The 26,826-nt window shown below is 37.6% G+C and overlaps 1 protein-coding gene across 1 annotated transcript in view; it reads left to right on the top strand.

Annotated features, from left to right (window-relative positions):
- Positions 1-26,826, top strand: part of DPP10 (dipeptidyl peptidase like 10) — a 1,275,784-nt gene that overhangs the window by 628,423 nt on the left and 620,535 nt on the right. The gene's annotated exons all lie outside the window — the stretch shown is intronic.

Raw genomic sequence — 26,826 nt, 5'->3', positions numbered from 1 at the left:
TTACCTTTATGGTTGTGTTGCGTTGTTGGAGGAAAATTAGAAAAGAATTTGGATCATCCATTCTCAGGAGACCCATTTGAATCATTGAAGCTTAATGTCATTTGTCTGTATCTCTTTCAACTACACATTCCACATACCAATTTGCTTAAATGGTGGATGCACATGCCAAATCTAATTATCCCTTATCTCACAAAGTCATTAATCATTCCTATCCATTATTCATTGACTACCGATAGCTACTCCAATCTTTAGTACATGAAACTTCAATATGCATTAGAATACCGTGTTTATGAGTGGCATTTATTTTTGAAATGTACTGCATGGCATTTCTTAGTTAGATGAAGTATTCTTGGCGTGAAAACTGGTGGTGTGTTTTATGTTGCTCTCCTCATAATCTATAAAAATAATAAAATAAAAACAGTATGCTAGAGACAATTGTAAAACTGCTGATAATTATTCATTGTGATGTTAATTAGCACAGTGGAGTGGAAATGTTGTGCAGCCTAAACAGTATCCAAGAATCTCAAAGCACACTGAAGAGAAATGGTAAGTTATCACAAGCATCAGATGGGAATAGTGTGAGGGGAAAATAAGTCTAGTTAAAAGAAAAAAATACTGTGAAATAGGATAACTACAGCATTCTCCAGCTGTTTAGCTTCATCAACTGCTGCATTCTAAACAATTCATATTGCCCCATATATATCTTGATCTTTTGTTTTCCTCTAAAACATTGAGTGGTACTGAGATATATGTAAACAAGGATCATGTTCAAGTCCCTTTTAGTTTCAGACTCTCAGTCTATTGCATAGCAGAGATTTGAAGTTGGATCTCATGACTGCAATCTAAGTTTTCATCCATGGATACCAAAGATATAACCAAAATTTTTTCAGTGCCTCCTTCACAACCAGCTGTGTAATACAGCAGTGTTACATATTTTTTCATTATTCAAAAGACTACCTATGTTAATATCTATATTTATATCTATACCATCTATCAGTTGATCAATGAAAAATAAAGGCACATCAGGGTTAAGCATCTTGTCCAAGTTTCCTAGATACCAAATGGATCTGCCAATATTTGCATCCTGGCCTGTCAGATTTCAACTATAATCTGCCTATTTCCAAACACTCTGCCTTTTGTTGGTTCCCTATAATGCTGGACAAATAAGAAAAACTTTTTCATTATAATACAAACTAATGTTAAATTTCAGAGACTCTGTAGAGAACACTTAATGTAATTCCCTCATTTTAAAAGTGAGAAAATGAAGGTTCAGGGGTTACTGCTTTTGCATATATATATATATATATATATATATATATATATATATAGTTAAATTTGGTTAAAACACAAATTCTCTAGCTTTTAATCCTGTTGATACATCCCCGACAACACCACAATTTACTCTTGAGCTGCTTGTAATTGGAATATTGTATCATATCATCCTTTTCTTTCATTTCCTCTCTTTCTAGCTAACACCAAGCTCAAAACATTTATCTTCCATAAATCTTTACCAAAATTTCAATGCACAAAAATTTCTCTTTTCTTGGAACTAGTAGAACATATACATGGTACAATGAATCTGTTCTTACTTGCTGTATTTTTTTATTTATCTCTCCTTGTAATCACTTATGTAAAAATCACCTCTCAAAAATATGTTCAGATCTTGTCCCACCAGCTAGATGGGAAGTTCTGTGAGAAAAACTTGTATACTTCCTTGTAGCTCTTTACTCTTCCCAGTGTATTGACTTTGCCCTGGTAGGCACTCTGTCCATATTTGGTGATTGCTTGATTGATTCTGGTCATGACAGCCAGTTATTTGGTTTATTTACAAGGTATGCCAAGTCAAATGATAGGAACTTTTTTCATTGAAAATAATAAAAAGGGAATTACAGACACTGGAAATTCACTGCCTGCTACCACACAAGTGGAAAATCAAAATAGCAATTTCCGTAGCCAGTCTTTTCTTTTGTGTGCCAGTGAGTTCCATGTTTGAATGTGAATTGCCTGAAAATAATTGCTAGTATTTATATTTAAAAGTGTTTCCAGGGTTGCCTGGGTGGCTCAGGGGTTGAGCATCTGCCTTCGGCTGGGGTCGTGATCCTATGATCCCGGGATCAAGTCCCACATTGGGCTCCCTGCATGGAGCCTGCTTCTCCCTCTCCCTCTGCCTCTGTCTCTGCCTCTCTCTGTGGGTCTCTCATGAATAGATAAATAAAATCTTTTTATTAAAGTAAAAAGATTTATTTTTTTATAAAAATAAAATGTTTTTATTATATTATTTTTATAAAATCTTTTTTAAAGTGTGTCCATATATTTTTCATACTTTTGGAGCACTGACTTGTGCACAATTTTCTAAAGAGATTTTGTAAGCTTACATATGATGAAAAGGAATATGAGGAGGATTGAGCTGATTTTGTTAAAAATTTTGCAGAGGTATGAAAAAAATAGGTATGATTACACAGGGGAGCTTAAGAGAGGGGTAAAATAATGTGCTTTTTCTCTTTTGGTACTTTTTGATATATTTATCAATTGCCTCAAACATCTTTAGGGTAATCATGTTGGGGAGAGGATGGAAGAACATGGAGGAAAGAGAAAACCTTGAAATGCTATGTAAAACCAGATTGCCAAATGGAAGCATCCCTAGGGTGGCTTTTCACGGATGTTTTTACACGACAGTAACTTTTGCCTTAGCAAAGCCTTCTTTACCTAAACCCATCCCTTCTCTAGGATAGATTCTAATTTTGATAAATGGCACCACCATCCAGCCAGTTGCTCAACCCCAAACCTGGATGTGACCCCTTTGTTCCTTTCTCTTTCTCACCTACTACATCCAATCGACCACCAATTTCTGCTCATTCTATCTCCCACATATCTCTTAAGTCTTTCTACTTCTCTCTAGTCTATTTCTATTGCAATAGTATGAACCAACACCATGTCTTATCTAAACTATTTACTCCTTCAAACTAATTTCTATCTGTTTCTACCATAAAATAAGTAGAGAGGTTAAAACTGCTTTAAGTGAACTTGTTGATTGACCCCTACACACCTCTCTAACCATATCTTTGCCATTCATGTACTTATTATCTGATTTCTAGAACCACCGGCTTAATTCAAATTCTTAGACATATAGGACTCATTTTGGTTTAAGCCTTCACATAGGCAGCTTCCTTCCACTTTTCCTGGGCTGGACCATCTCACATCTTTCCTTAATTCCTGGTCTTATTTCAGAACCCGTCGTAAAGAGCACTTCCTTAGGAGCATTTATTATGTGACATTATTATTTGACTACTCAAAATTAGAGGAAATCTTCTTTTAGGTGTAGTTTCATAAGACCCAGAATTATAGCTAATTAATTACTTATGTAATTATATGTTTTTGTTCCTTCCCATCACGTAAGTCTTATTACATTAAGTTTGTAGTGACAAATGAGCAATGTCTGTTTGTTAATTATTGCATCACTGGTGTCTAAAACAGTACCTGACATCTAGGTGTTGTTTAGTAAATTCTTATCAAAGCAATTAATCAACCGATGGATTAGAAAAATAACTGTAGAGTTACTCTGATTCTGTTCTTTGACTTACGAGGGGCTTCATCCTATATCTTCTTACCAGGAAGAGAACCAGGGACAATTTAGAAATAACCTATTCTTATTCCCCACTTTAGAGAAACCCACCAAGTCCATGCAGCAATATAAAAAGGCACTCTCCAATTTCCAACTGTCAAAATTTCAACTGCTTTCCTATTCACTGTCACTGTGGAAGGAATCCCAAACATTAACATGGGCATTAGTGAAGGTTAGTTAGCCGATTTATAAAGTTTTACATTGCTAAAAGTGGTCATCTAAGGGTCCAAAATTCAAGTGGTAGAAGTAACAATATCAGTAATACTAGGATAAAAAAAATCTTGGAACCATAAACAAGTATTTCTCATCTGATTAACATCATCCCTGTGCATGCAATATAAATTGCGAGAGGTATTGTTCAAGAGTTTTCAAACTAATTCTAAATAGAAAAAGACAAAATAAGGACCAGAAATTTGGATCTTGGCAGGCACCTTAAAACCTAACCTTTTCTATTTTCCAATGTGGAAAAGAAATGACATTTCTAATTTGAGGAAAACCAAACACATATACTACAAACCTGGGAATCAGAAAAACTGGAAGTCCATGTACAATTTTTAAATTACTTCATTTCTTTATTTCTTTAAATAGTGAACCCTATCAGATCCATAGTTTGATTTCAAAAATATTTCAGTTAGATTTTTAAGAAGCCATAATATTAGGTTAAGTAAAAGAGACCTGTTTCATAATTGGAATTGTACTTATATTTTCACAATAGACCAAGTACAAGTTTTTGTGGAAACAACTTCATTTGTTGAATATTTCCATTCATAACATTTTATTGTAGGTTACACCATCTTTGCTATTGATAAAAATTAGATAGTTCTTTATTTATTTCAAGTTATTTTGTGTTTTCTATGCTTAGGCAATCTTGGTTGACTCTGAAAGCTCTCTTGTTGTCAACCTGGAGTAGTTGGAACATATTTATTTAAAAGCAATCCTAATGATACAAGTAGATAAAAGCATAGTATCACCTGGCTAGGATTTTCCAAGTAAGAGAAAAGTTTATGATTAAAGTGAGGAGATAAGGTGAATATATTAAAACTAGTTTGCTTGTTTTTTTTTTTTACGTTATAAGTTCAAGAGTTCTTTTTGCTCTTGTTGTTCTTGTTCAGATGATCTCTCTCTTGTTCCTTTTTGTGTGTCACAGACATTTATATTCCTCTTTTCCTAACCTAACCTTTCCCTGATTACAGACTTTGTGCTAATTACTCACCGTGATTCCAAGGTTCGACACAGCCGGCTTTGTTTCCATTTCTGCAAAGGCACACAGCTGCATCAACATTCAGTAGGGAGTTCTTGAAAATAACCTAAGTGGCATTTGGGAATAGATCTTCCTCCAGTGGGCAAATACCTATTCAAATCAACAAAATATACATTCAGCAAGCATATCTTTAAAATGCTACAGACTTTCCAAATGAGTCTTTTTTACAATGAAAGATTCATAATATGCTAATACAAAAGTAAATAATATATCAGGTCACATCATCTAAGGATGGACAAGTCTAGTAAGTAGAAATGTCCATTACCCATTCAAGATTTCCTGGCAGACTAGCTGTTATACTATATATTGGCCGATTGAATATAAATAAAATTAAACAACAACAAACAAAAAGATTTCCTACAATAAAGGATGCACGATAGTATCATTTCTTTTTTTTAATTTTTTTTTAATTTCTATTTATTTGTGATAGTCACAGAGAGAGAGAGAGAGAATGAGGCAGAGACACAGGCAGAGGGAGAAGCAGGCTCCATGCACCGGGAGCCCGACGTGGGATTCGATCCCGGGTCTCCAGGATCGCGCCCTGGGCCAAAGGCAGGCGCCAAACCGCTGCGCCACCCAGGGATCCCGATAGTATCATTTCTTAACTGTAAAGAACCAGGAAGTTTCATTGTTCTTGTCTTGTTTTGTTTTGTGGGTATGTATAAACACAAGGTGCCAACTGTAGGGTCTAGTATGTGTTTTGTTTCACTCTTGAATTCTGATGCTCTTGTTAAAAGGATGAATTCCTATTTTTAAAAAGTCAGATAGTAACACATAAGTACTGGATTTCTGTCTTCTCTTGAAAACTATGAGGATCTGCCAACTTTTATTTTCAGTCCTGGTTGGCAGCAGTAGCTAGCTGCGGCTGAGGGGTGGCCGCACCCTCAGTCAGTGCTCTTTCCCCTCTCTCAGCCTCCCACACACTGAGGCTTAGAGTCCAGCACCATTTATCTATTGTTTTTCTAACATTAGAGTTGACAAAATAAATTTTTTATACCTGTATCCACGAAGTGTAGTTACATTAAAAATGGACCCAGATATGGCTATATGTTTGAAATAAAACATAGTGCAAGGGTGTAGTGGGAGGAAATAGTATATTTCCTTGTGGAAGGCAAAGAACATTCCATGTATTTAATTTGTAATGTGTCTGTGTGAAAGACTGCATCTTCAACACCTCACCCTCTCTAGCCTGCTACACACATTTATATTAACTTTCTTACCTCTTAGGAGTTTAGTTTTTAGCCACTATGACATGGAGTGAGCTGACTTTTCAAGACTGAGTGTGTGAACATGTGTATGCTTAGGAAAAATTGGCAAAGGATATTCCCAATGTCAACTGCATTATCTGGTCATTGCATTTATGAGTGATTTTAACTTTCTTTTGTTTACTGTTTTATGTTATAAGATTTCCGCCATGTGCTTGAGTTATTTTTAAAACCAGAAGTAACAATGAAGTTTTTAAAGAATGAAAGAAATGGTTTGGTCAGAATGCTAAAGACATATTCCCTATTTATTCCCCTCTGGATGCAATTAATGCATAGTTCAATCTTCATAGAACCTAACCCAAAAATGCAAGGGTCTTTATAATCAGCCTTGCCAAATTGATTTTCACTCAATCAAAACCCTCCTCTCCAGGCATATTGATTTTCTCATTGTGGTTTAAACACACCTGAACCCTGAACTGTTTCCTCCTCAACATTTTTATTTATTCCGTTAACCCTCTCAGCCAGAATATCTTATTTTGTGAATGCTCAAACTACTCACATCATTCAGTGTCAGTTCCAACTCCTCATTAATGTGGTCCCTGATTTCTGAAATGATCACTGGCTTCCCTAATAGCAATTACACTGACTGTAGCAAGGATTTGAATCTTTGCAATAATAGTCCCTTATTTATCCTCTGAGGAATACTAAGTCCTTAAATTAGTAATAGTGTTTACGATATAAAATAGTACAGTGGTTTAAAAAAAAACAAATAACTTTAGAAACTTTAGAACAGACTAATTTACTGCCATAATTCTGAGAATCTTTAGAAATTTTCATCTATGGTATTTTACAAACTCTTATCAGCATCAAACCCTCTTTAGTCCACATTTCTAGTAGAATTTCATGGAACACTACTCTGCAAAGGACTTTTGGCCAATGCTACTTCATAATGTAGTTTTATATTTAACCCTTTCTTCTAAAGCAGCTAGCAAGTTTCTAAAGACACTGAACTTTCTCTTACCAATCTTTTTGTGCCGCTCCAATGTTCTGAACAGCTATAAGCACACCGTGTGTGACAGAGGTAAGAATAGCACAAGCAATGTGTTATCCATAGGCTAACATGATGGAGCAGCAGCAAAAAGGGGCAGGGGGTGCAATACAGTAGACAGGAAGAAATGCCTAAAAGAGCACTAGGTAATTTCTCAACATCTAACATTGTTTCTTCTCTTCATGACATTTTTTCCTTGTCATGTCTCTTCTGTCTGAACCAAATGATTTCAGACTCATGGTTCATGTAGCTCTCCACTGTGAAAAAGGCTTAAAGAGATAGGATCGCTTAGATTCAAGGGGCAGCCTCCTTTTTCCTTCTACTATTCTCAAATTGATGAAAACTTTACATCTGTCATGTCTTCTTTTAAACTTGAATGTGGGGAAGGTGGATGATAATTCACTCAATATGTATTCAACTTCAAAATTAATGGTCAGTTGAAAAATTTTGTGATGTCTGCATCCAAAAAAATTAATCCAAAGAAATATTTGAGCTGTCTAGCTACCATCCCTAACAAGTGTTGCCCGTTGTTTATTTCTGAAAATTTTATATCTATGTATTAATTGCTAGCATTTTCTTTTTTTTTAATGGCTAGCATTTTCTTTATGTTTTCTTGTACATATTAAGATATCCTTAAACTCAGAGGCTGGACCTAATGTGCCTTGTGTTATTCTCGACAAAAGAGAGACATACACAGATTAAATAAGAATTTGGTACATTTTTTTTAAAGATTTTATTTATTTATTCATGAGAGATACATAGAGAGAGAGGCAGAGACATAGGCAGAGGGAGAAGCAGGCTCCTCGCAAGGAGTCTGATGCAGGACTTGATCCCAGAGTCTGGGATCACATCCTGAGCTGAAGGTTGAACCGATGAGCCGTCCAGGCATCCCAAGAATTTGGTACATTCTTAATAAATACATGAACTACTTGTAAAATGCATTCTGGTTGTTCCTCTTTGCCATGTTTTGTGACTTGTCAAACTAGGTCCTTATTTTGCATTTATGTTGATTACACTCAAAACCCATGTGCCTTACTCATCCACTTTCCTCTATGTCCTTATCTCTCTCAAAGGGTGGTCAGAGAACCAGTAGCTCGGGCATTACCTGAGGGCTTGTTTGAAATACAGAATAAAAAAAAAAAAAAAAAAAAAAAAAAAGAAATACAGAATCATAGGTCCAACCCCAGACACAGTGAATCAGAATATGCATTTGAAAATCCCATGGTGATACTTACGCTCATTAAAGTTTGAGAAGTTTTGCTCTATCTCTCTTCTGGATTTCCTCTGTGGTCTCATGCACGTGGCTTACTGTGTTGCCGCCCTTTCACCTGGCCCTGTTATCCAAGGAGATTTCTTCAGCTTTTCTCCTTTCTTCTTTCAGTGAGTCAGCTTGCTTGGAACTCTCCAAACCACCTTCACCATTTATCTCCTTGCCCAATCAAAGCCTTTTTATCCATGCATATATTCCATTACCACTCCCAAAAAATTGTTGTTGTTGTTTTTTCTTTACATCTGTCTTTTCCATTGCTTGCTGACGCAGATAGAATTCCTTTCTCTTTCAAGATACTCAAGATACCCTACTCCACTGTCTAGGCATTCTTGGGCTCATTGCCAGCTCTACCAGTCTCCCGAAACTTCTTAAAGTCACAATTATTTTAAATTGCTGGACACAATGAACATTTTCCAAACTTCAGTTGATGCCTTTCTCCTTATATCTCTCTTTTCCCTCAGCTTCTGTGGCCTAATCCTGTTCTGATTCTACAAAGACTCAGATCTTTAATTTTTCATTTCTCTACCTCTGCTTTTTTATGAGATATATTGTCTCCAGACACTCCCATCCTCACTCTTTCCTTTTATCTCTCTCATAGTTTGTGTAAGTAATGTTACCTACTCTCAAGATTTCAGCTACCAAGTTCGGTGTTACCAGCTGCTTTCATGTGTGGCTGTACTTTCTCTCCCGAGCTCCAGCCTCATGTCTCTCCTTACATGTTAGATACCTCTCCTTGTCAGCATGCCCCCAACTGAACTTACTTTCTCTTCCCTCATTCTACTCTGTATGTCTTCCCTGGGCTGGTAGAATGAAATGCCTTTCTCAATTGCTCCTTCCCTTTGCCCTCCATACCCAATTATCTCTGAGTTCTGCCAATTTCACTGTCTTAATAACTCATTTCTATCCTCTCTCTTCTATGATACTGTTACTGACTTAGTTCAGCATTTCTTCATGATTTCCTACTTGCACTGTAATAACTGCCCCCCTACTAGATTGTCTTGTTTTTCACCTGCAGGGCTCTTTCTAATTAATCTTTCTCACTTCCTCTAGAGTGAAGAAGGTTCCTTCCTCAAACTGTAGTCAGCTCAATGGGTTTCTCCCTGCAGGTCCACAAAAGGCAAGGAAGGTCTCCTGAGGTTGCAGCAATGTGAAAGGGACAGGAAGGGAAATAATCCAAATGAAACGTGGTTTCTCAGGCAACATTTCCTTCTAACAGCCATGTATAAATGAAAATAAAGCAACAGTTCAAATAGATTCCAGGTCAAAAACATGACTGCAAATTGTTCTTAAAATTTTCGATCTTAGCCTTTAGCTAGTAATGCTTAAACTCCACAACTTGCCCGACTAATTTAGGTGTGGTTTATTCATATCTCTGCGACATCCTCATCTTTTACATCTTTGACTTATACCTGAAAACTCTGCTCAGGCATAACTGTCTCTCATTGCTGAATTCTCCACGCTCAACTGACTTTCTTTTCCTAAACCTACTTCTTCTAAAAGGGAGTTGGGAGACCGACTTATCTAGTTAGAATTCATGGGCTAAGTTTGGGAAAGGGAATTTTATTCCAGGAATTTATAAGGGATTCCAAAATCCAAACAGAAAAGGAATCTCAAAAATCACTATTTGATAAGCCAAAGATGGGGGCCAGGATCACTAAAAAGGCCTTTCATAATGTTGGGACCAAAGCTAAGTCCTATAAAACCAGAAATCCAAGATCCTGCTAGACAAGAGCATATGCCAGGAAAAAAGTATGTAGCAGTCACTTGCATTTACAATGGGACATTGCCTAACTGACTGCCTGGGGCTGGAATTCATATTCAAGCACTTGGTGGGTTCAGTAATATTTAATAGTACAGGTGAGACTGTAATATTTAATTAGGTACCATCCCCTATACCTTTGGTATATGGAGTAATGTTTTTTATTACCATTGTATGCTGGATTCTACATTAGAAATGTGAGTATGCGAGAAGGCCCAACCTAAAAAAGGATGCATAAGGGTTCCCTAGGTTAATAAAAGGGGCAACATCAACTCCTGGCAGAGAAAAGCCTAGCAGCTCCCTCAGGTGAGGAACTATCTGACTCAAATCTGTCTTCCCAGGGCCTGTCACACCAGTAGGTCCTCTAACTTCATTAATATGCTAGTCTCTCATTTGTAATGACCTATTCTATCTAGCAGTAATTAGGAAGAAACAAACATGGGATAAATGCAGAAACCAAAACAAATGACCATAGAGTTGAAACAAATAGACCAAAGATGAAGCTTGTACAGATTTGTCCATAATTAATGACTGCTCTGGTATTACTCTGGTCAGCAGGGCTTCTGTGAATTAAAAATATTGCTTCACTGGATGCCATTTGGCAAATGGGAAAATTTCTAAATATAACTATGAACTATAGGGTTAATAGAAAAAATTAGTTTGCAAACTTGAAATTTCATCAGCTGACCACTCAACCTGTTAGAAACATACCATTTAATCAAACCAGTAGACAATCAGATATTTTTAATATGCATTCATTAAACTCTTCAATGTAGACAGCTTTTGAAGCATGTTCAAAATGCTACGAGAGTCAGAAGAGCTAAGAGCTTTATTGAAGAATTCCAGTATCAGGTCTACAAAAGTAAGTGTACAGTGCATGCTTCTTTTGAATTCCAATACAGAAACTAATGTACAATCCATTAATGCTTTCCTCAATAACATGTAAATATAAGTTCACACATGAAAAGTGATATTAATGGATAACCCCTAATAGTACAGACTGACCAGGGACATTTCTCTTTAGGAACTTAAAAATCAAGGAACTCAGGGGCACCTGGGTGGCTTAGTAGGTTAAGTGTCTCAATCTTGATTTCAGCTTAGGTCATGATCTTGAGGTCTGAGACGGAGCCCCCTGAGAGGCTCAGCACTCAGTGTAGAGTCTGCTTGTTCCTCTCCCTCTGCCTCTGCCTCTACCCCACATCCTGCCATCCTGCTCCTGCTCCTGCATGTTCACTCTCTATCTCTCAAAGAAGTAAATTTAAAATCTAAGAAAGAAAAATCAAGGAAGTGAACTAACACTGGGTACTTATTATATTCCAAGATCTGTTACTCATGGCATTTAAATAGGTTTTCTTATTCAATCTTTAAAAAGTTCTATAAGTAGGTGTTATCAATAGAGGAAAATTAGGAAAAATAAGTGAAAATAACAACAACTAAGTACTTACTTAATGCTGAGGACTTTATTAGGCATGTGGGCTATTATTGAAACGTCATTTTGCAGATGAGGCATGCTGCTCAGAAATCACAGGTGACTTACTTAGAGAAAGACCACCTTTAAGTGGTAAAGGGGAATGTGAAGTTTTCCTACCTGACTTCAAGGCCCGAGCTATTTTCCTTATAAGCACCTGCATTGCAATCTTTAAGACAGCTGAAGACCATTTTGGAGACAAGTGAACCAAGCCACTTATTTGCTTTTTAATCAAGTCTCTCTGCAATGATGTCTTCCAGATATTTTGTATCTGCCCCCCAATGCCTAGTGCTATCATACTCAATAATCAATGAACACTGGCCCAAATGATGGAAGATCATTAAAGAAAATTATTCTCCTCTGAAAACATGTTTTGTAAAAATAAGATTTTTATTATTATTTGGATTTTTTGGGGGGATACCAATCTTAAATACAGTTAAGTAGCTAGGAGAAAAAAAAAGAAAAAAGTAGCTAGAAGAACAGGAATAGCATTAGCAAAACATTCCTTTATAAGACATGGTAAAAAATAATTATTATTTGATATATAGATTTAAGTATGAATTAACAGAACTTCTTATAAAGAAATAACTAATTGTCTATGCTTGAGTATCCAACCAAGTACCCCTTAATAGATAATTTCATATATATGCTGCTCATCAGTAGAATCCCAAATAAGTGTAACAATTTGGGCCCTATCCTCCACACATGAGAAGCAAGGATGATACCTATTGTGTCTGCCCTGCATTAGGCAGCTAGCTAGGTACACATGGACTGCCTACAATTGATATGCAAAACAATCATATGAAATATGTATTCCTATAACCTTATTTAGATGTGGAAACTGAGTCTGGGAGAGGTTAAGTTACTTGCCCGACTCACACACCTCTCTTCTTAAGGCCAGAATTTAAACCTGCCTGTCAGATTCCAAAGTCTTTGTTTTACTTATAGTATGCTAACTCCAATGACTCGAAATATAAGAAAGACACGGTGATGCAAATACAGCCTTCATCCAAAAGAATCAGAGTAATAGCGTAATGGATAATAAAATATTTATAATATCTACAGGGTCAAGGATAAGTGCATTTTTGGAAAAAAAAAAAAAAACATGACTGGAAGGAAACACACCACAATGTGGACAGTGGTTTCATTGCATTACATTTTGTTATTTTAGTAATGGAAAAATTTTAACTCATAATAAAGCAGGATAAGTGCATTTTAGGACAAGGCTCTACATCAAATTATAGAAGAATTCTGGGGAGGAGCCTTGTGAGGTCATCGTTTAGCTTGGAGAGAGGGAGGGAAACTTCCATGCTGCTGTTCTAACTAAACACAAACCATGGCAGTTCGCACTGATTTGTGAAATTACATTTTCACTTAAAACCCAGGAAAGGAACAGTAGTCATGGCTGGGTGAGAATGCTGAAGAAGAGAACAATGGTGAAGCCTTCTATTTATTTATTCCCTAAAGCAGTCAGGCAGTATGCGAGATGTTGGAGATAGAAAAGTGGACAGCCAAGTAGGGAAATCCAGCATTCTCGGGGATGGATAGCTCTAGTCCTGTTGGGTCCTACTCCTTTACAGCTTCCCTGAGATTGGGCACTGGAGTTACATCTCGCTGTATTTGTGTGCCTTCTCCCTGCAGTTCTGATGATGAAGCACAATCCAGAGATTTCGAAGAGGAGAGCCAAATGGTAACAAGAGCAAATAAAACTTAGTAGTTTTTATTCCTCCTCCTGCAGAGATTTTACTCCCTCCTTCCTTTCTTCCAAATATATGTTCTCTGCACCAATTTCCTAGTCGCCTCCATATATCCTGGACAGGTTTGGAGGATATATTGATTTTGGCTTTCTTTATCAATAGCACTCAATTACCTGTTTTATGAAAACCAAAACAAAATAAAACAAAACTCAGATTCTACACATTCCATTTTTAATGCCCAGAAAGAGAAGAAGTCACCAGCATTGTGATAGTGCTGCCAGATTGAATGGCCTACCCATTTGGACACTGTTCATGACTTAGAATGCGACATTGTAATAATGAAACAATTTCTGGTCCCCAGTACAATGTACTTTGGTTCTCTCACCTGACGAGTTTGACCTGAATGTGGTAAATTGGGGTCTTTTTAGTTCTCCCAGTGAATGTGAGTGTAAACGTCAAACCACCAACCTAGTCCAAGGGGTAGTTTCCTATGAGTCTTTGAGGCTGGATATTCAATCTTCAACATTTTACTCCCAAAGACAGACCTTTCTGCAGAAAGGCTTCTTGACTTCCATCCCCAGGATCAAAGGTGAGTTTTCTCATGGTTTGTGACTCTCATGCCTCAAATGAACATGCCAGAAAGTCACAAAACTTCTCTCCCTTTCCCCTTTAACTTGAGCACTCAGGCCTGCTAATTTGAGCTCCTGCTGTCATTCGGAATCTTCCACCTGAAGAATTTTGTGAGAAGCAAGAGACAGAACACTTAGGCAAAAAGGTAGTTTTAATTATTTATTTTTAAGGAGTGGGAAGAAAAAAGGGATGTCTTGTGTCTTTGAGGAGTCTTTCATGTATGAAACTTTATGGGACTAAACAGAAACTACTTGGTTTATACTGAAAAGAAAAAAAAAAGTGAATACAAATCACAATGCCGCAAAGGCTCTGAGGTAGATGGAACTCTGAGGCGCCCAGCACACCCAGATCCCTGTAAGCCTAGCTACGTGTGTTAAATTGTATACTGGGGAAGAGGTGTTGTGCGTCTATAACCACAAGAGTGCACCTGTATGAGTCCTGTCTCAGTATTTGTGAGGATGTGGATGTGCTGTGAAGATATTTGGAACAAATGGCAATGTTTTTCTAGCTTTTATGTGTTCTCATAGAATTTGTAGGGACACATCAACTGGGCAGAGTTACGGCTATGAGCAAGAAAGTAAGGGCATAATATTTCAAAAATTATTCTTCCTAAAATTTCATGTGTATATTCTCAAGAGATGTCCTCAGGCGCTCAGTCAGAACCAATGTATTTTTATGTTACGACCTATTCTTCCAAACATGGTTATCTCATTTCGCAGGTCAAAACAGATTAAAAGGGGAAATGCTACTAGCAATTGGCAAAGGCAAAAATTGCAAAGAGATAGATAGAAAAACCATAAAGCAGACCTAGAGATTTACAGAGCCAAGCAGTGTGAGGACACCTATTTTAGGAGCCAACAATTACACCTCTGCTAATAATCTTTGGGGGCATAGCACAGAAATTGATGTTCCAAATGTTGACCAGAGTCATCATATTTAAAATCCCCAGGGTAAGAAAGCTGAGAGCAATGTAGTAATTTTAGAAAACTGTCCATCCAAAATAGATTTTAAAATATTTTCACTTAAAGAGAACATTTCCCTTACCAATGATATGGGATGAAGTAGATATTATTCCATTTGGGTCCAACATTTAGTTAACTCGGTGTTTTTTGCATTAGGTGTAGGTGGTGGCTACTCCCTTATATGATCCAGATGATTTCACTCTTTTTCAACAAGGCAGTGCCAGAGCCATTAGCATGCAAACCATGCACAGGTGTTGGGGGGTGGGGGCATGGGGAGTGGGTGGGAAGAGAAGGTCATTTGTGCTAATGGAAAATAAACTCAAAGGGCATATCCTGTCTCGCCCTCATATGTGAAGGGCATCTGTTTGCTTTCCATTTTCTGATAGGGAGTGATAGATTTACAACTAATACAGTAAATAGAGCTTTAGGGAGTGCAACACGAGGATCCCAGTCCTGGCCAATGATTTGATTTGCTCTAGCACATCTATCTGATTGAAGCATCTGGCAAAAAACCAGTATATCAGCACAGCAAAGGGTGTAAGCTTGAGGCCGGCTAGCCCCTTAGCACACAGGCTAGGGAGAAAGTGCAAGATGTGGCAGGATCGAGCCTGGCCAGTTGCCCAGGCTGCAAATGCTATGAAGGCAGAAAAGGGAATGAGTGGTCCACGTCACTTCGTCCAATGTTTGGCCAGGCCAGGGGTGGAAGGCATCCAAGCTCAATGACCAAAGAATCTCTAAGGGGTGGGTCAGGCGTTAGGGAGAGTCAGGTTCTAGTTAAGAAGAAGACACTGATTGGCACTGTGGTTTATAGAGAGAAGTCCATTCATAATAAGGGGGGAGGGAATTCTATGGGAAGGAGAAAACATTCCCCAGTTGGAGGATGGTTAATGGGTTAACAGAACTCGAACTAAGAAGCTGTTAAATGACAGTATCTTTCCCTTCGGGGAATTGGAAGGGGTCTTATCTGCCAGAGGACCTCATCTTTCTTTGTGGGGATGGTGGGAGCCTCTCTGGAAGACCTCTTTGAACTGATCAGAAAAATTCCTGCCTGACGGATTGTGGGAGAGGTTGAAATTGCACTTAAGTTAGGTATCAAGCTCTGGTTTGGGAACTCAGTCTAAGTGACACTATTTTGGGCCTGTGGTTTTCATTTTAACAAAGCCTATCAAGAAACAGGAGAGTTAGATATGTAGATAAGGAAGGATCTAGAGAATGTCGTGACTTAGAGTGCGGGCAACCACTACATTCCCAACACAACTGTGCCATTAGACAAAGAACTAATTCAAAGTTCTCTTCGACTATGAGAGTAAGGCTGCCAGTAGTTCCCACAGTGTGACATGTGGCTAGGCCAGACGTACACTGAGAAATGTGGGTCGCCAGTATGCAGATAATAGATGTTGAAAGCTTAAGAAAGAAGTAGAGGATATGATGTAGGGACTGGCAGAGGCACTGGCATCCATGACACTGCATTAAGATGGACCTTACAAAATTGGAACAAATACATTTTTTATTCTTATTTACTTTTCCAAAAGTTACACACATAAGTACTTGCCATTTTTCATTTCTCCTCCACATGGAGGGCTTGGGTGGCTCTGTGGAGAAAAAAGAAAAAAAAGCTTATCAAGGTTTTTTCTTTTGTTTTGTTTTGTTTTGTTTTTTGTACCCTATTGAACACATCACTGCATTTTAATCTGGAACAGAGGGTGGAAAAATAGCATCTGGTTAATCAGAGGTTTATAGATTATTTGGTGATACAACTTAACTGTGTTGATGATGAAATGAAAAATTGTGTGTCTTCCCTAGAGCAGCATTATAAAGCATCCTGCCTGGTACTTAAAATTGATTGTGCATTATATTGGTTAAAGAGTGGCATTTTGAAAATAAAATTAGGGCTGATTTGCATTTGTGTTGAAATAGTTGCACATGCATTTAATAAGAACATTTTTTTCCCTTCTAGAACACATTTACAGTTTGCATTAATTTATATTAACTCAATGTTTTCACTCAACATTATTTTAAAAGATAAGACAAACATAGATATAATTACTCACTAGGAAAATAACTCTTGTGAGTAAGAATGATTGCTATATATTTCATTTGGGAAAATAAAATGCAAATGTGTTTTTTATTAATTAGAGCACCAGCAATACCTCAGTAAATAAACCAAGGTGATTTAATTTTTAACTGACAATTTTGTAAAGCATTGGGAAAGTTATATATCACTAATTTTCACATCTAGAGTTGCATTTGTAGATGGTATCGGGATCCTTAATCAATATCTGTTTATTAGGATTTAAGCTGCATGACTTTGTTGCATTATGTTTAATTTACATGTATTTCCTTGATTCATACTCAACAGTAAATTCTTATAACTTACATGTGGGCAAAATGTCTTTAAAATCATCAGTGACTTCCAGGCAGTAGAAAAAAAAATGAATTTAATATTGATGGTAAAGTAAAACAAACTGCTGTGTGTGATGCACACGAATTTATTATTTAAATAAATCTTTATTCCTCCTTCAAATATGATTGAGAGTTATATTCTTTCTAGAAAATTCCATTTTCCAAGAGGGTGTTTGCAAAGGCATTATGTTAGCAATTAAAATAGCAACTATTCCAGTAATTATAACAGAAATTAAAAATATGCAAAAAGAAAAGAATAACTATCTTATTTAATTTATGGCATATTATCTTTGAAAAGGGAATCAGGAACTTAAAAACATGCAAAAAGAACAGAATAACTGTCTTATTTAATTTATGGCACTATCTTTGAAAAGGGAATCAGGAGACTTAGTATTCAAAATTTTAATCACATAAGTGAGAAAATATATCACTGTTATAGAACTCCTGTTATAGGTGATATCTGAGACAAAAATACAATGGAATTTCCTAGATTTTGTTTTCAATTTTTAAGTTATTTAGTGTAAATCTCCAATGAACTCTGGAAAGACATTCTTAATTTCTCTCTCTCCCTCTCTCTTTCTCTTTCTCACACACACACCCTGCAAAAGCTTCGCATTTTAAAAGACCAGGTAAATACTACTGAGACAGTGAAATATGTAGTAAGCATCTGTTTGTAAATCTAACCATAATCAACTAGAAAAATTGACTAAAACATGGACATTTGGGGCTCAGTATCAAAAGTTTAATAAATTAAGTTTTGTGAAGCAGGAGAGGGGATTGAGTTTCAAAACAGTCTAGAAGTCAAAAGCAAGAATGGAAAGGTGCTCCTGTGATACATCTAAGGCATTAACAGAAGAACCTAAACTTGAAAGATCTGAGAAGTAAAAATAATAAAATCTTGAGACTATTTTGTTATAAAATAACTTGACCATTACGTGTTAATGACACACAAATCAACCTATCATCAAGACATGAACTTGGTCGGTGAACTGGCTTGAATATGAACCTCTTTGCCCCAGGCAAATGGTTCTAGGCTAGAAAATTTAAGCTCTGGAACACTGGATTCCACTGAGATCAAGATCCATACCTATCAAGTGCCTCTCAAGTGGCAGATCCCATGTTGTATATTTAAGGTATGGAAGTGGATAAAAATAGACAAAGGCCTTGAGCTGTGGAGTTTATGTAACACCAGAAGAAGAGAGATAATAAATATCAACATGTTCCAGGTAGTGATGGGTTTCATTAAGAAATAATAATAGTGGGGCAACTGGGTGTCTCTGTCAGTTAAGCATGTGTCTTCAGCTCAGGTCATGGTCCTGGGATCTAGCCCCGTGTTGAGTTCCCTGCTAAGTGGGGAGCCTGCTTCTCCCTCTCCCTTTGCCTGCCACTCCCCCTGCCTGTGCTCACACTTTCACTCTATCAAATAAGTAAATAAAGTCTTTAAAAAAAAAAAAAAGAATAATGAACCAGAATAAAGAAGATAGAGAGTAACAAGGCTGCTACTTAAGAGAGAGTACTCAGGAAAGAGCTTCCTGGCACAGTTGCATTTGACAGATACTCAGGGGAAGTAAAGAATGAGCCATGTGGATTTTAGAGATTGCTTCGACGTGGATGGACCTGGAGGGTATAAGACTGAGTGAAATAAGTCAATCGGAAAAGGACAAACATTATATGGTCTCATTCATTTGGGGAATATAAAAATTAGTGAAAGGGAATAAAGGGAAAGAAGAGAAAATGAGTGAAAATATCAGTGAAGGTGACAAAACATGAGAGACTCCTAACTCTGGGAAATGAACAAGGGGTGGTGGAAAGGGAGGTGGGCGGGGGTTGGGTTGACTGGGTACTGAGGGGGCACTTGGTGGGATGAGCACTGGGTGTTATGCTAAATGTAGGCAAATTGAACTGCAATAGAAAAAAAATTAAAAAAAAGAAGAAGAAGCGTGCTCTTGACAAAGGAAACAGCAGGGAAGCTCGGAGAGTTTCTGTTTAAGGACCAGTAAGGTGGCCAGTAAGTCTGCAGGGGTGTGAGCAGAAGAACAGTGATTGGAAATGATGGCTCAGAGGTAGTGACAACAAAAGAGCCAAATCAATGAGAGCCTTTGGGGCATTATCGGAAATTTGGCTTTTGTTTTCAATTAGAGGAGAGGCCATTAGACACCTTTGAGTAAAAGAATGGTATGAGCTGACTTCTTCTTTTTTTTTTTTTAAATAGCTCTTTTTGGCTTCTCTGAGAAAATTCAAGGGAAAGGAGGGAATAGGAAGGGATGACAGCAAGCTTTTGCCACCATCCAAACAAAAGATGCTGATAACTTGAATGGAGTTTCACGCAGTGGAAGTAGTAAGAAGAGGTGGAATCCAGGATCTATTTTGAAGGTAGGGTCAACAGGATATGCCGATAGAATGGATATGATGTGTGAGAGGAGAGAGATGGGAAGAGAGGAGTAATTGATGACTCTGGGTTTTCCAATCCAAGTAATTAGAAGAATGGAGTTGCCATTTACTGAAATGGGGTGGGTTATGTGAGGGAAATAAATCAGGGGTATTTGTGCATGATAATTTTGAGATGCCTATTGGACCTTCAAGGACAGAGGAAAAGAGGTGAACCATTTATCTTGGAAAGTAGGAGAATTCATGGAGTAGAGGAATATCATACGTTTACCAGATAGCCCTAAAAATCCACCAGAGTTTGTGAATTTCCCTGAGCACTCCAACGGTCAGCCACGAATGAAAGCTATTGAATAGGACAAGAGGATACAGATGTTCGGTGAAGTGGTTAAGGCTATTGGAATTGCTTGGAAGTATTCTGCATCAACACTCGACAGTGGTGGTATCGGAGGGGACGGGCTGCAAAATGTGTGGCTTCGAAATGTTCCCTAGCTGATTCTCACGGCCTTTTCCCAACATGGAAATCACCAATGTAAATGCAGGAAAGAAATTTTTCTAGCTTCTTTCAGGAGTATTCTCAAACTAATACCCAGAAACTTGGCATTTATAACGGAAGGCAAAGGGAAATTCATGGGATGCAGGTTGTATCCCAGATGATTGTGTTTGCTGCTTTTCACATACTGTTTTAATTGATCCTCCCAACATATGTTTGAGAGGAGACTCTTAGCTCTATTTTAGAGGTGGGGAAATTAAGGTTAAATCATAATACCTAGGTGATTTAGCCAGCATGGGATAGAACTAGCATTTTGCCTTACCTGTGGTCTTTTTTTTTTTTTTTTTTTTTAATTAGAGATGGAGAGAGCGAGAGAGAGAAGCAGAGGGAGAAGCAGGCTCCATGCAGGGAGCCTTACATGGGACTCGATCCCAGGTCTCCAGGATCACGCCCTGGGCTGAAGGCAGTGCTAAACCGCTGAGCCACCAGGGCTGCCCTCTGTGGTCATTTCTATCTGAAGTTGAAAAGATGCTTCCAAATATTTTGGTGTAAGATAGGAGTTTAATAATTTAAGTGCACACAACACATTATATATTATTAGATTCTGGAAGGAAATACATCCAGGTTTGTAATCTGCATGAGGAGAGAGTCCATGCTGTCCTATATACAGGTGTCTTCTTATATTCATTCATTTGTCTCACATTCATTGAGTGCTTTTGATAGGCAAGGAGCTATGTACTCCAGAGCCAAATAAGACACAGTTCTTGCTATCAAGGATTTCCTATCCTATCAGAAAAGACAGATAATAGCACAGTGTTTCTGCTTTAGAGGCTGTATTCCTCTTGCTGTTTAATATTCATCAACTGCCTATAATCCTGGGCTTTGCAGAAATCATTCACTGCTTTCTGCAGTGATCAGTTAATCAAGCATGGCCACAAAGGGGCTCAAGCAAGGGTGGTACAAGTCTGGATTTTGGAATTCAGGAAAAGCTTTTGCTAGCCAGAGCCTGAGGTTCTAAATACAGACAAAGTCAAAGCCTGGGAACAAAGCAATGTATGCTCTTTATGTACCCTGAACACAGGAGATTAGCCCTAGGAATGGAGATCGGATGGAAGCCAACACTGCTGATCTAAACAGAGGCAAGCCAAGCTTAGAAATTCCAGCTCAGAAGCTTAACTGATTCAGAGAGGCGGTTTTGCTTAAACATGAACTAAAAAGTAGGGGTGGGTGTGGCAAGGCTTAGGGGCCCCCAGAGAGAGATGATCAACTGGGATACCCCTCTGAATCTCACACACTTCTGAATGGGCTCTATAATTTTCTCTATCAAGACTCAGGGAAAGATGGTTTATTCCCTAAGAGTGTTCACTGCTATGTGAGAAGGAAGAGAAAAAGCTGGATCCCAGGTCCCCAGTTCCAGAGTTCCTTGGGAGTCACTGGTCTACCTCCATTCCTCTTTCAAAGCCACTTCACTCTGAGCAGTGTTTCTTTTTTTACAAGAGGGGCCTGCCCCCTTTGGTCGTGGTGGTGTGGTTTCCTAGAAATGACAATTGCCTGGGCTTTGAGGGCTGTACCCTAGAATTGCATTTGAGCTTGCATTAAGGGACGGGGCTTTTGATCCACTTTTCTTTGGTGGTTTGCTACTCTCAGAGAAGGTCCGTCGCTGAGCTCTCTCTAATTGGGCTTGAGATTTCTGGAGGTACTGAGTTCTAAATCCCTCTGCTAGATTCACCTGCCTTCGGATGTTGCCTGGTCCCAGGAGGAACAGTAGGCCATACCATGACAGATATGGACAAGCATGGTGCTGTGAGGCTGACTGGAGTTGCTCTGGATGATGTAGAACGGGCAGAGAGATGCATCATTTATACCTGGTAGGGTAACCCTTTGCTAGCGTGTGGCTGGATGAATAAACTATAACTCCTTTCAGAAGCTGGAGGTTAAAGTATCAGTTATGAAACTAAAGAAAATATACAGGCAGCTAGAAGTGATGGTTCATTATGATTTTTTAAAAGATTTATTTATGTATTCAAGACACACAGAGAGAGGCAGAGACACAGGGCAGAGGGAGAAGCAGGCTCCCTGCAGGGAGCCCGATGCGGGACTCAATCCTGAATCCTGGGATCACACCCTGAGCCAAAGGCAGAGGCTCAACCACTGAGCTACCCAGGTGTCCCGGTTCATTATGATTATTAAAACAACAACAGCATTGGCACTTCCCAGGCTAAGGGGATATTTAAAGTATTATAGGATGCTTGGGTAGAACAGACTTGATCAACAGACTGGAAAGATTAGTAAAATAGGGGATGAAATAGATGACAGAGAATGAATGGATCTGCTCAGTGAATGGGGGCGTTATTCAAAATATAGAATAATTTCCACGAGGCTATGAATTATGTTGGGGAAGGCACAAAAGGTTTAAAATGTGCTGGGGATCTTAAATATGCCAAATGCGTTACAGAGTCCAACAGGCTGGATCCTGCTGAGGATGGCTATACCTCACGAGAGTTTCGTGTTCTGAATCTTGGATCATTTCTTTGATCTTATGGCCTAATTATGTTTGATATCATGAAATGTGGTGAGACCATGTTGGAATGATCTTCTCAGACACCCAAGGATGTCCTAGCACATCTCATTCTGTTTTTTTTTTTTTTTTCCAATCCCAGTACCAGTAGAGGATGGAGAGCCTCCAAGATGCAGCTTCTGCCCCATAGATCCCTTTAACTGACTTCCCTCTAGCCTCCGGGAGATGATCCTTGCTTCTCCAGGGTCTGGGTCTAGATCTTCTTCAAACTGTATCAAGCAAAATGCCAGAAGAAAATGCAGATATTCTTTCGGCTGAGGTCCTGTATGTTACATTATATCAGAGAATCATGAGAGCTGTGTATAGCAGGGGGTCAAGTCACTTGGTTTATTTTTCAACATTTAAATAGTAGAACTTTTTCTAACATAAAACCATTTGGCCCACTCAGTGACTCACAGGAAGATGGAAAACTCCTGAAACACTGTTCTTGAAAGTTTAGTTTCTCAAAGGCAACCAGAGCTATCTGCTTAGGACCCCCAAGAATGGGAGGAAGGATGCACACATTGGAGAGACCCAAAAAGTACTAACTGACTCCAGATGATGCTGGTATGTTACCAGTCAGGGCTCTGGAGGTGACTACAGTCCAGAGGCAGTGACTGGACAGTTCAGTTATAAGACAGGATGGAAAAATTGGGGTGATGTCCAAAGGATTAAACTGGCCTTAATTTTTTGTTAGAATTCATCAAGGGAGAAAAAGTGATAAAAATAATTTTATGTAGGGCAACCCTGGTGGCTCAGTGGTTTAGCGCTGCCTTCAGCCCAGGGTGTGATCCTGGAGACCTGGGCTCGAGTCCCATGTTGCGCTCCCTGAGTGGAGCCTGCTTCTCCCTCTGCCTGTGTCTCTGCCTCTCTCTCTCTCTCTCTCTGTCTCTCATGAATAAATAAATAAAATCTTTTTTAAAAAAATGAAAAAAATAATTTTATGTAATTAAGAAAAATAATGAAAGATCATTACAAGACACTTAGGATATTGATGAGTATCTAAGATTGCTAATTTTTGGAAGACCTGTTATATGCTAGAAACCTGCTAAGCATTTCACAGATCACATTGCTCAATAAAGTCTAAGGTGAACCATATGTATAATTTATAAAATTTTAGTAGTCAATTTGAAAAATAAATGTGTGAAATTAATTTTAATATATTTAATGCAACATTATATCCAATAATAATCAATATAAAATTTGTAAATGAAAAGGGTTCCTTTTTTTTGTGCTAAGTCTTTAAAATCCAAATGTGTAATTTTTTTTTTTTCACCTAGATCCCTGAGTTCAGAACTAATGTTCTTTCTTCGATATCACATTTTCTTACTTAGCTATGAGGGTAGCACCTACCTTTTCTGTCTTAGTTTGCTTTGTTATTATCGACTTTATTTTTAAAATCAGTTTTATGTTTGCAGAATAAGTAGAGAGTCCCCGTATGCTCCCTAACAAACACACACAAAATTTCCTGCTATTGTTAATAGCTTGTATTAACATGATGCTTTTGTTACAATTGATGAGCCAGCATATTAATATATTATTAACATTCATAGTTTATATTAGAGTTCACTATTTATTTTGTATATACTGGGTATTTTGACACATATATGACATATATTCATCTCCCAGTATTATACAGAATAGTTTCACTGCCCTAAATATCTCCATAACTCCACTTACTCATCCCTCTCTTCCTACAAAACCTTGGCAACCACGGATCTTTTTACTGTCTCTAAAGCTTTGCCTTTTCCAGAACATCACATAGTTTGAACTACACAGTATATAGACTTTTTAGATTGGCTTGTTTAACTTAGCAATATACAGTTAAGATTGCTCTGTGTGTTTTATGTGTCTCAATAGCTCATTTCTTTTTATCAGTGAATGATATCCCATTGTCTGTATATACCACAGTTTGTTTATTTATTCACTAATGGAAGGACATCTTGGTGGCTTGTAAGTTTTGGCAATTATGAGTAAGGCTGCTATAAATATCTGCATGCAGGTTTTTTCTATGGATATGTTTTCGACTTATGTGGGTAAATATCAATGATGGAATGTGCTTACTGGATTGTTAGGTAAGAGTATATTTAGTTCTATAAGAAACTGTCAACCTGTCTCCCAGAATGGCTATACAATTTTATATTCCCACCAGCAGTGAATGAGTATTCCTATTATTCCACATCCTCACCACCATTTGGTGTTACCAGTGTTCTGGATTTTTGCCAATCTAATAGGTATGCAGTGGCACCTCATTGCTGTTTTAATTTTAATTCCCTCATGACATATGACTCTGAGAACACCTACAATTTTTTACACTAGTAATACCACCACTACCACTATGTGCTAGCAATTATCACGTCTTATGTACCAGGCATTAAGCCAATCACTTTTCATGTATTTTCTCACAAAGCTATGAGTCAGAGAACATTGTTATTATGCATTTTACAGAAAAGGAAACTGGCGTTTGCAGAAGTTAAGTACATTGCAAGTAAATGTTGAATCAGTGACTCTCTGGTCTTTCCAACTCCAAATTTCTTCTCTTAACTGCTGTATCTTTAATTTTGGTCTCAAAGTGGAATTCCCCAATCTCTTCAAAATCAACTAGGTGTTGATAAAAATTCAGATTCCTAGATATAACTCTATTGCATCTTCACAATGGAGATCTGGAAGTGAGAGATTCTGAGAAGCACCCAACACGGAGAACCACTACGCTATCACACTAGAATGACCTAAAGTCCAAATAGAAGTTTCAATATTTTGTTTGTATCTTTCATCATGCATTTGCCTTTGAAGCATACTTACCAAAACACATTTATTATTTATTTACATTGAATAAATTATACTGAAAATTGTCAAAGACTATCTCAAATATAGGCAAATAGGTGGTTCCCTGTATACTCTGATCCGAGAATACTATATAAATTTTTCTCCACAGCTTTCTAAACTTGCATCTGAAAATTTCTGCCAAAGATTCTTATTGTTAGTGTAGGCTTTTGGATACAGATTTTAAAATACAGGTCTTCTTACTTAGATAAAGATTTTTAAATAATATATCTGAATGAAGAAGACTGTATGTAACCAATAGTTCATAAGGGTCGTGGGGTGGCATAGAGATAATTATGATAGCAGAAAAAAGAAATCCTACTGGACAACTGCTATATACTCTGTGCTAGATAAATTGGACAAAGATCTTACAAAATACTTTCAATGTTTTAAGTCATCTACCCATTTCATTTTATTTATTGCCTTTTTATGGGGTAGCTTTATGTATATACTATGTACATATAGATATACTTAGTATATACATATATATTTATATAGTATATATACACACACATATACTTATAAGGTTTATAATATATTACATAATAATGGCAGGCAAAAAAATCAACATAGCAAGCACTCTATGAAACTTTATGGATTAAATTAAATAGACACCTATTCTTTGTGAGTTTTGATATAAGAAAGGATATTACTAAGGATACTTGCAATAGTACCACCTGTGTTCAAACCTCTTTTATGCCTCTAAATAGCTGTGAAACTTTCGATGACTCTTTTAAGCCTAGGTTTACAGGATTTTAAATGGAGGTAGAGCTAACATCCACCCTATAGAGTTGTTGCATTAAAAGCATTAGACAGTGCCTGAGTCACATTAAGCAGTCAATAAATATGAGTTATTATTATTTTCACTATTATTATTATTCATAGGAAAAATTCCAAAATGGGAATAGACTCGATAGAGTGGTAGAGTGGAAAGAGTGCTAGAAAACCAGTGTGATGACTGATGGTACAAGGAAATAAATGATACGAGACAAATGCATGGTAAAGAGATTAAGTGCTCTAGGAATGTAAAACAGAAGGAATCACTTTTCACTGGAGTGGGCAGGGACGGCTTCTTTGAAGAGTCTAAATGAATTTGGAAACATTTTTAGGTGGAGAAAATGTGCATTTGGAGGGGGTATCTTTTCAGGGATGTACAAATGCAGTGATTTTAGCACTTGTTGGCAGATAGAAGAACCCCATTTGGACCCTCAGACACAGCCCACTGTGCCAAGATCTGGCAGTG

The sequence above is a fragment of the Canis lupus genome, chromosome 20, assembly GCF_048164855.1.
Source record: "Canis lupus baileyi chromosome 20, mCanLup2.hap1, whole genome shotgun sequence".
NCBI classification, from domain to species: Eukaryota; Metazoa; Chordata; class Mammalia; order Carnivora; family Canidae; genus Canis; species Canis lupus.
The sequence above is the reverse complement of the archived record's forward strand: the minus strand, read 5'-3'. Positions and strand labels throughout refer to the sequence as shown.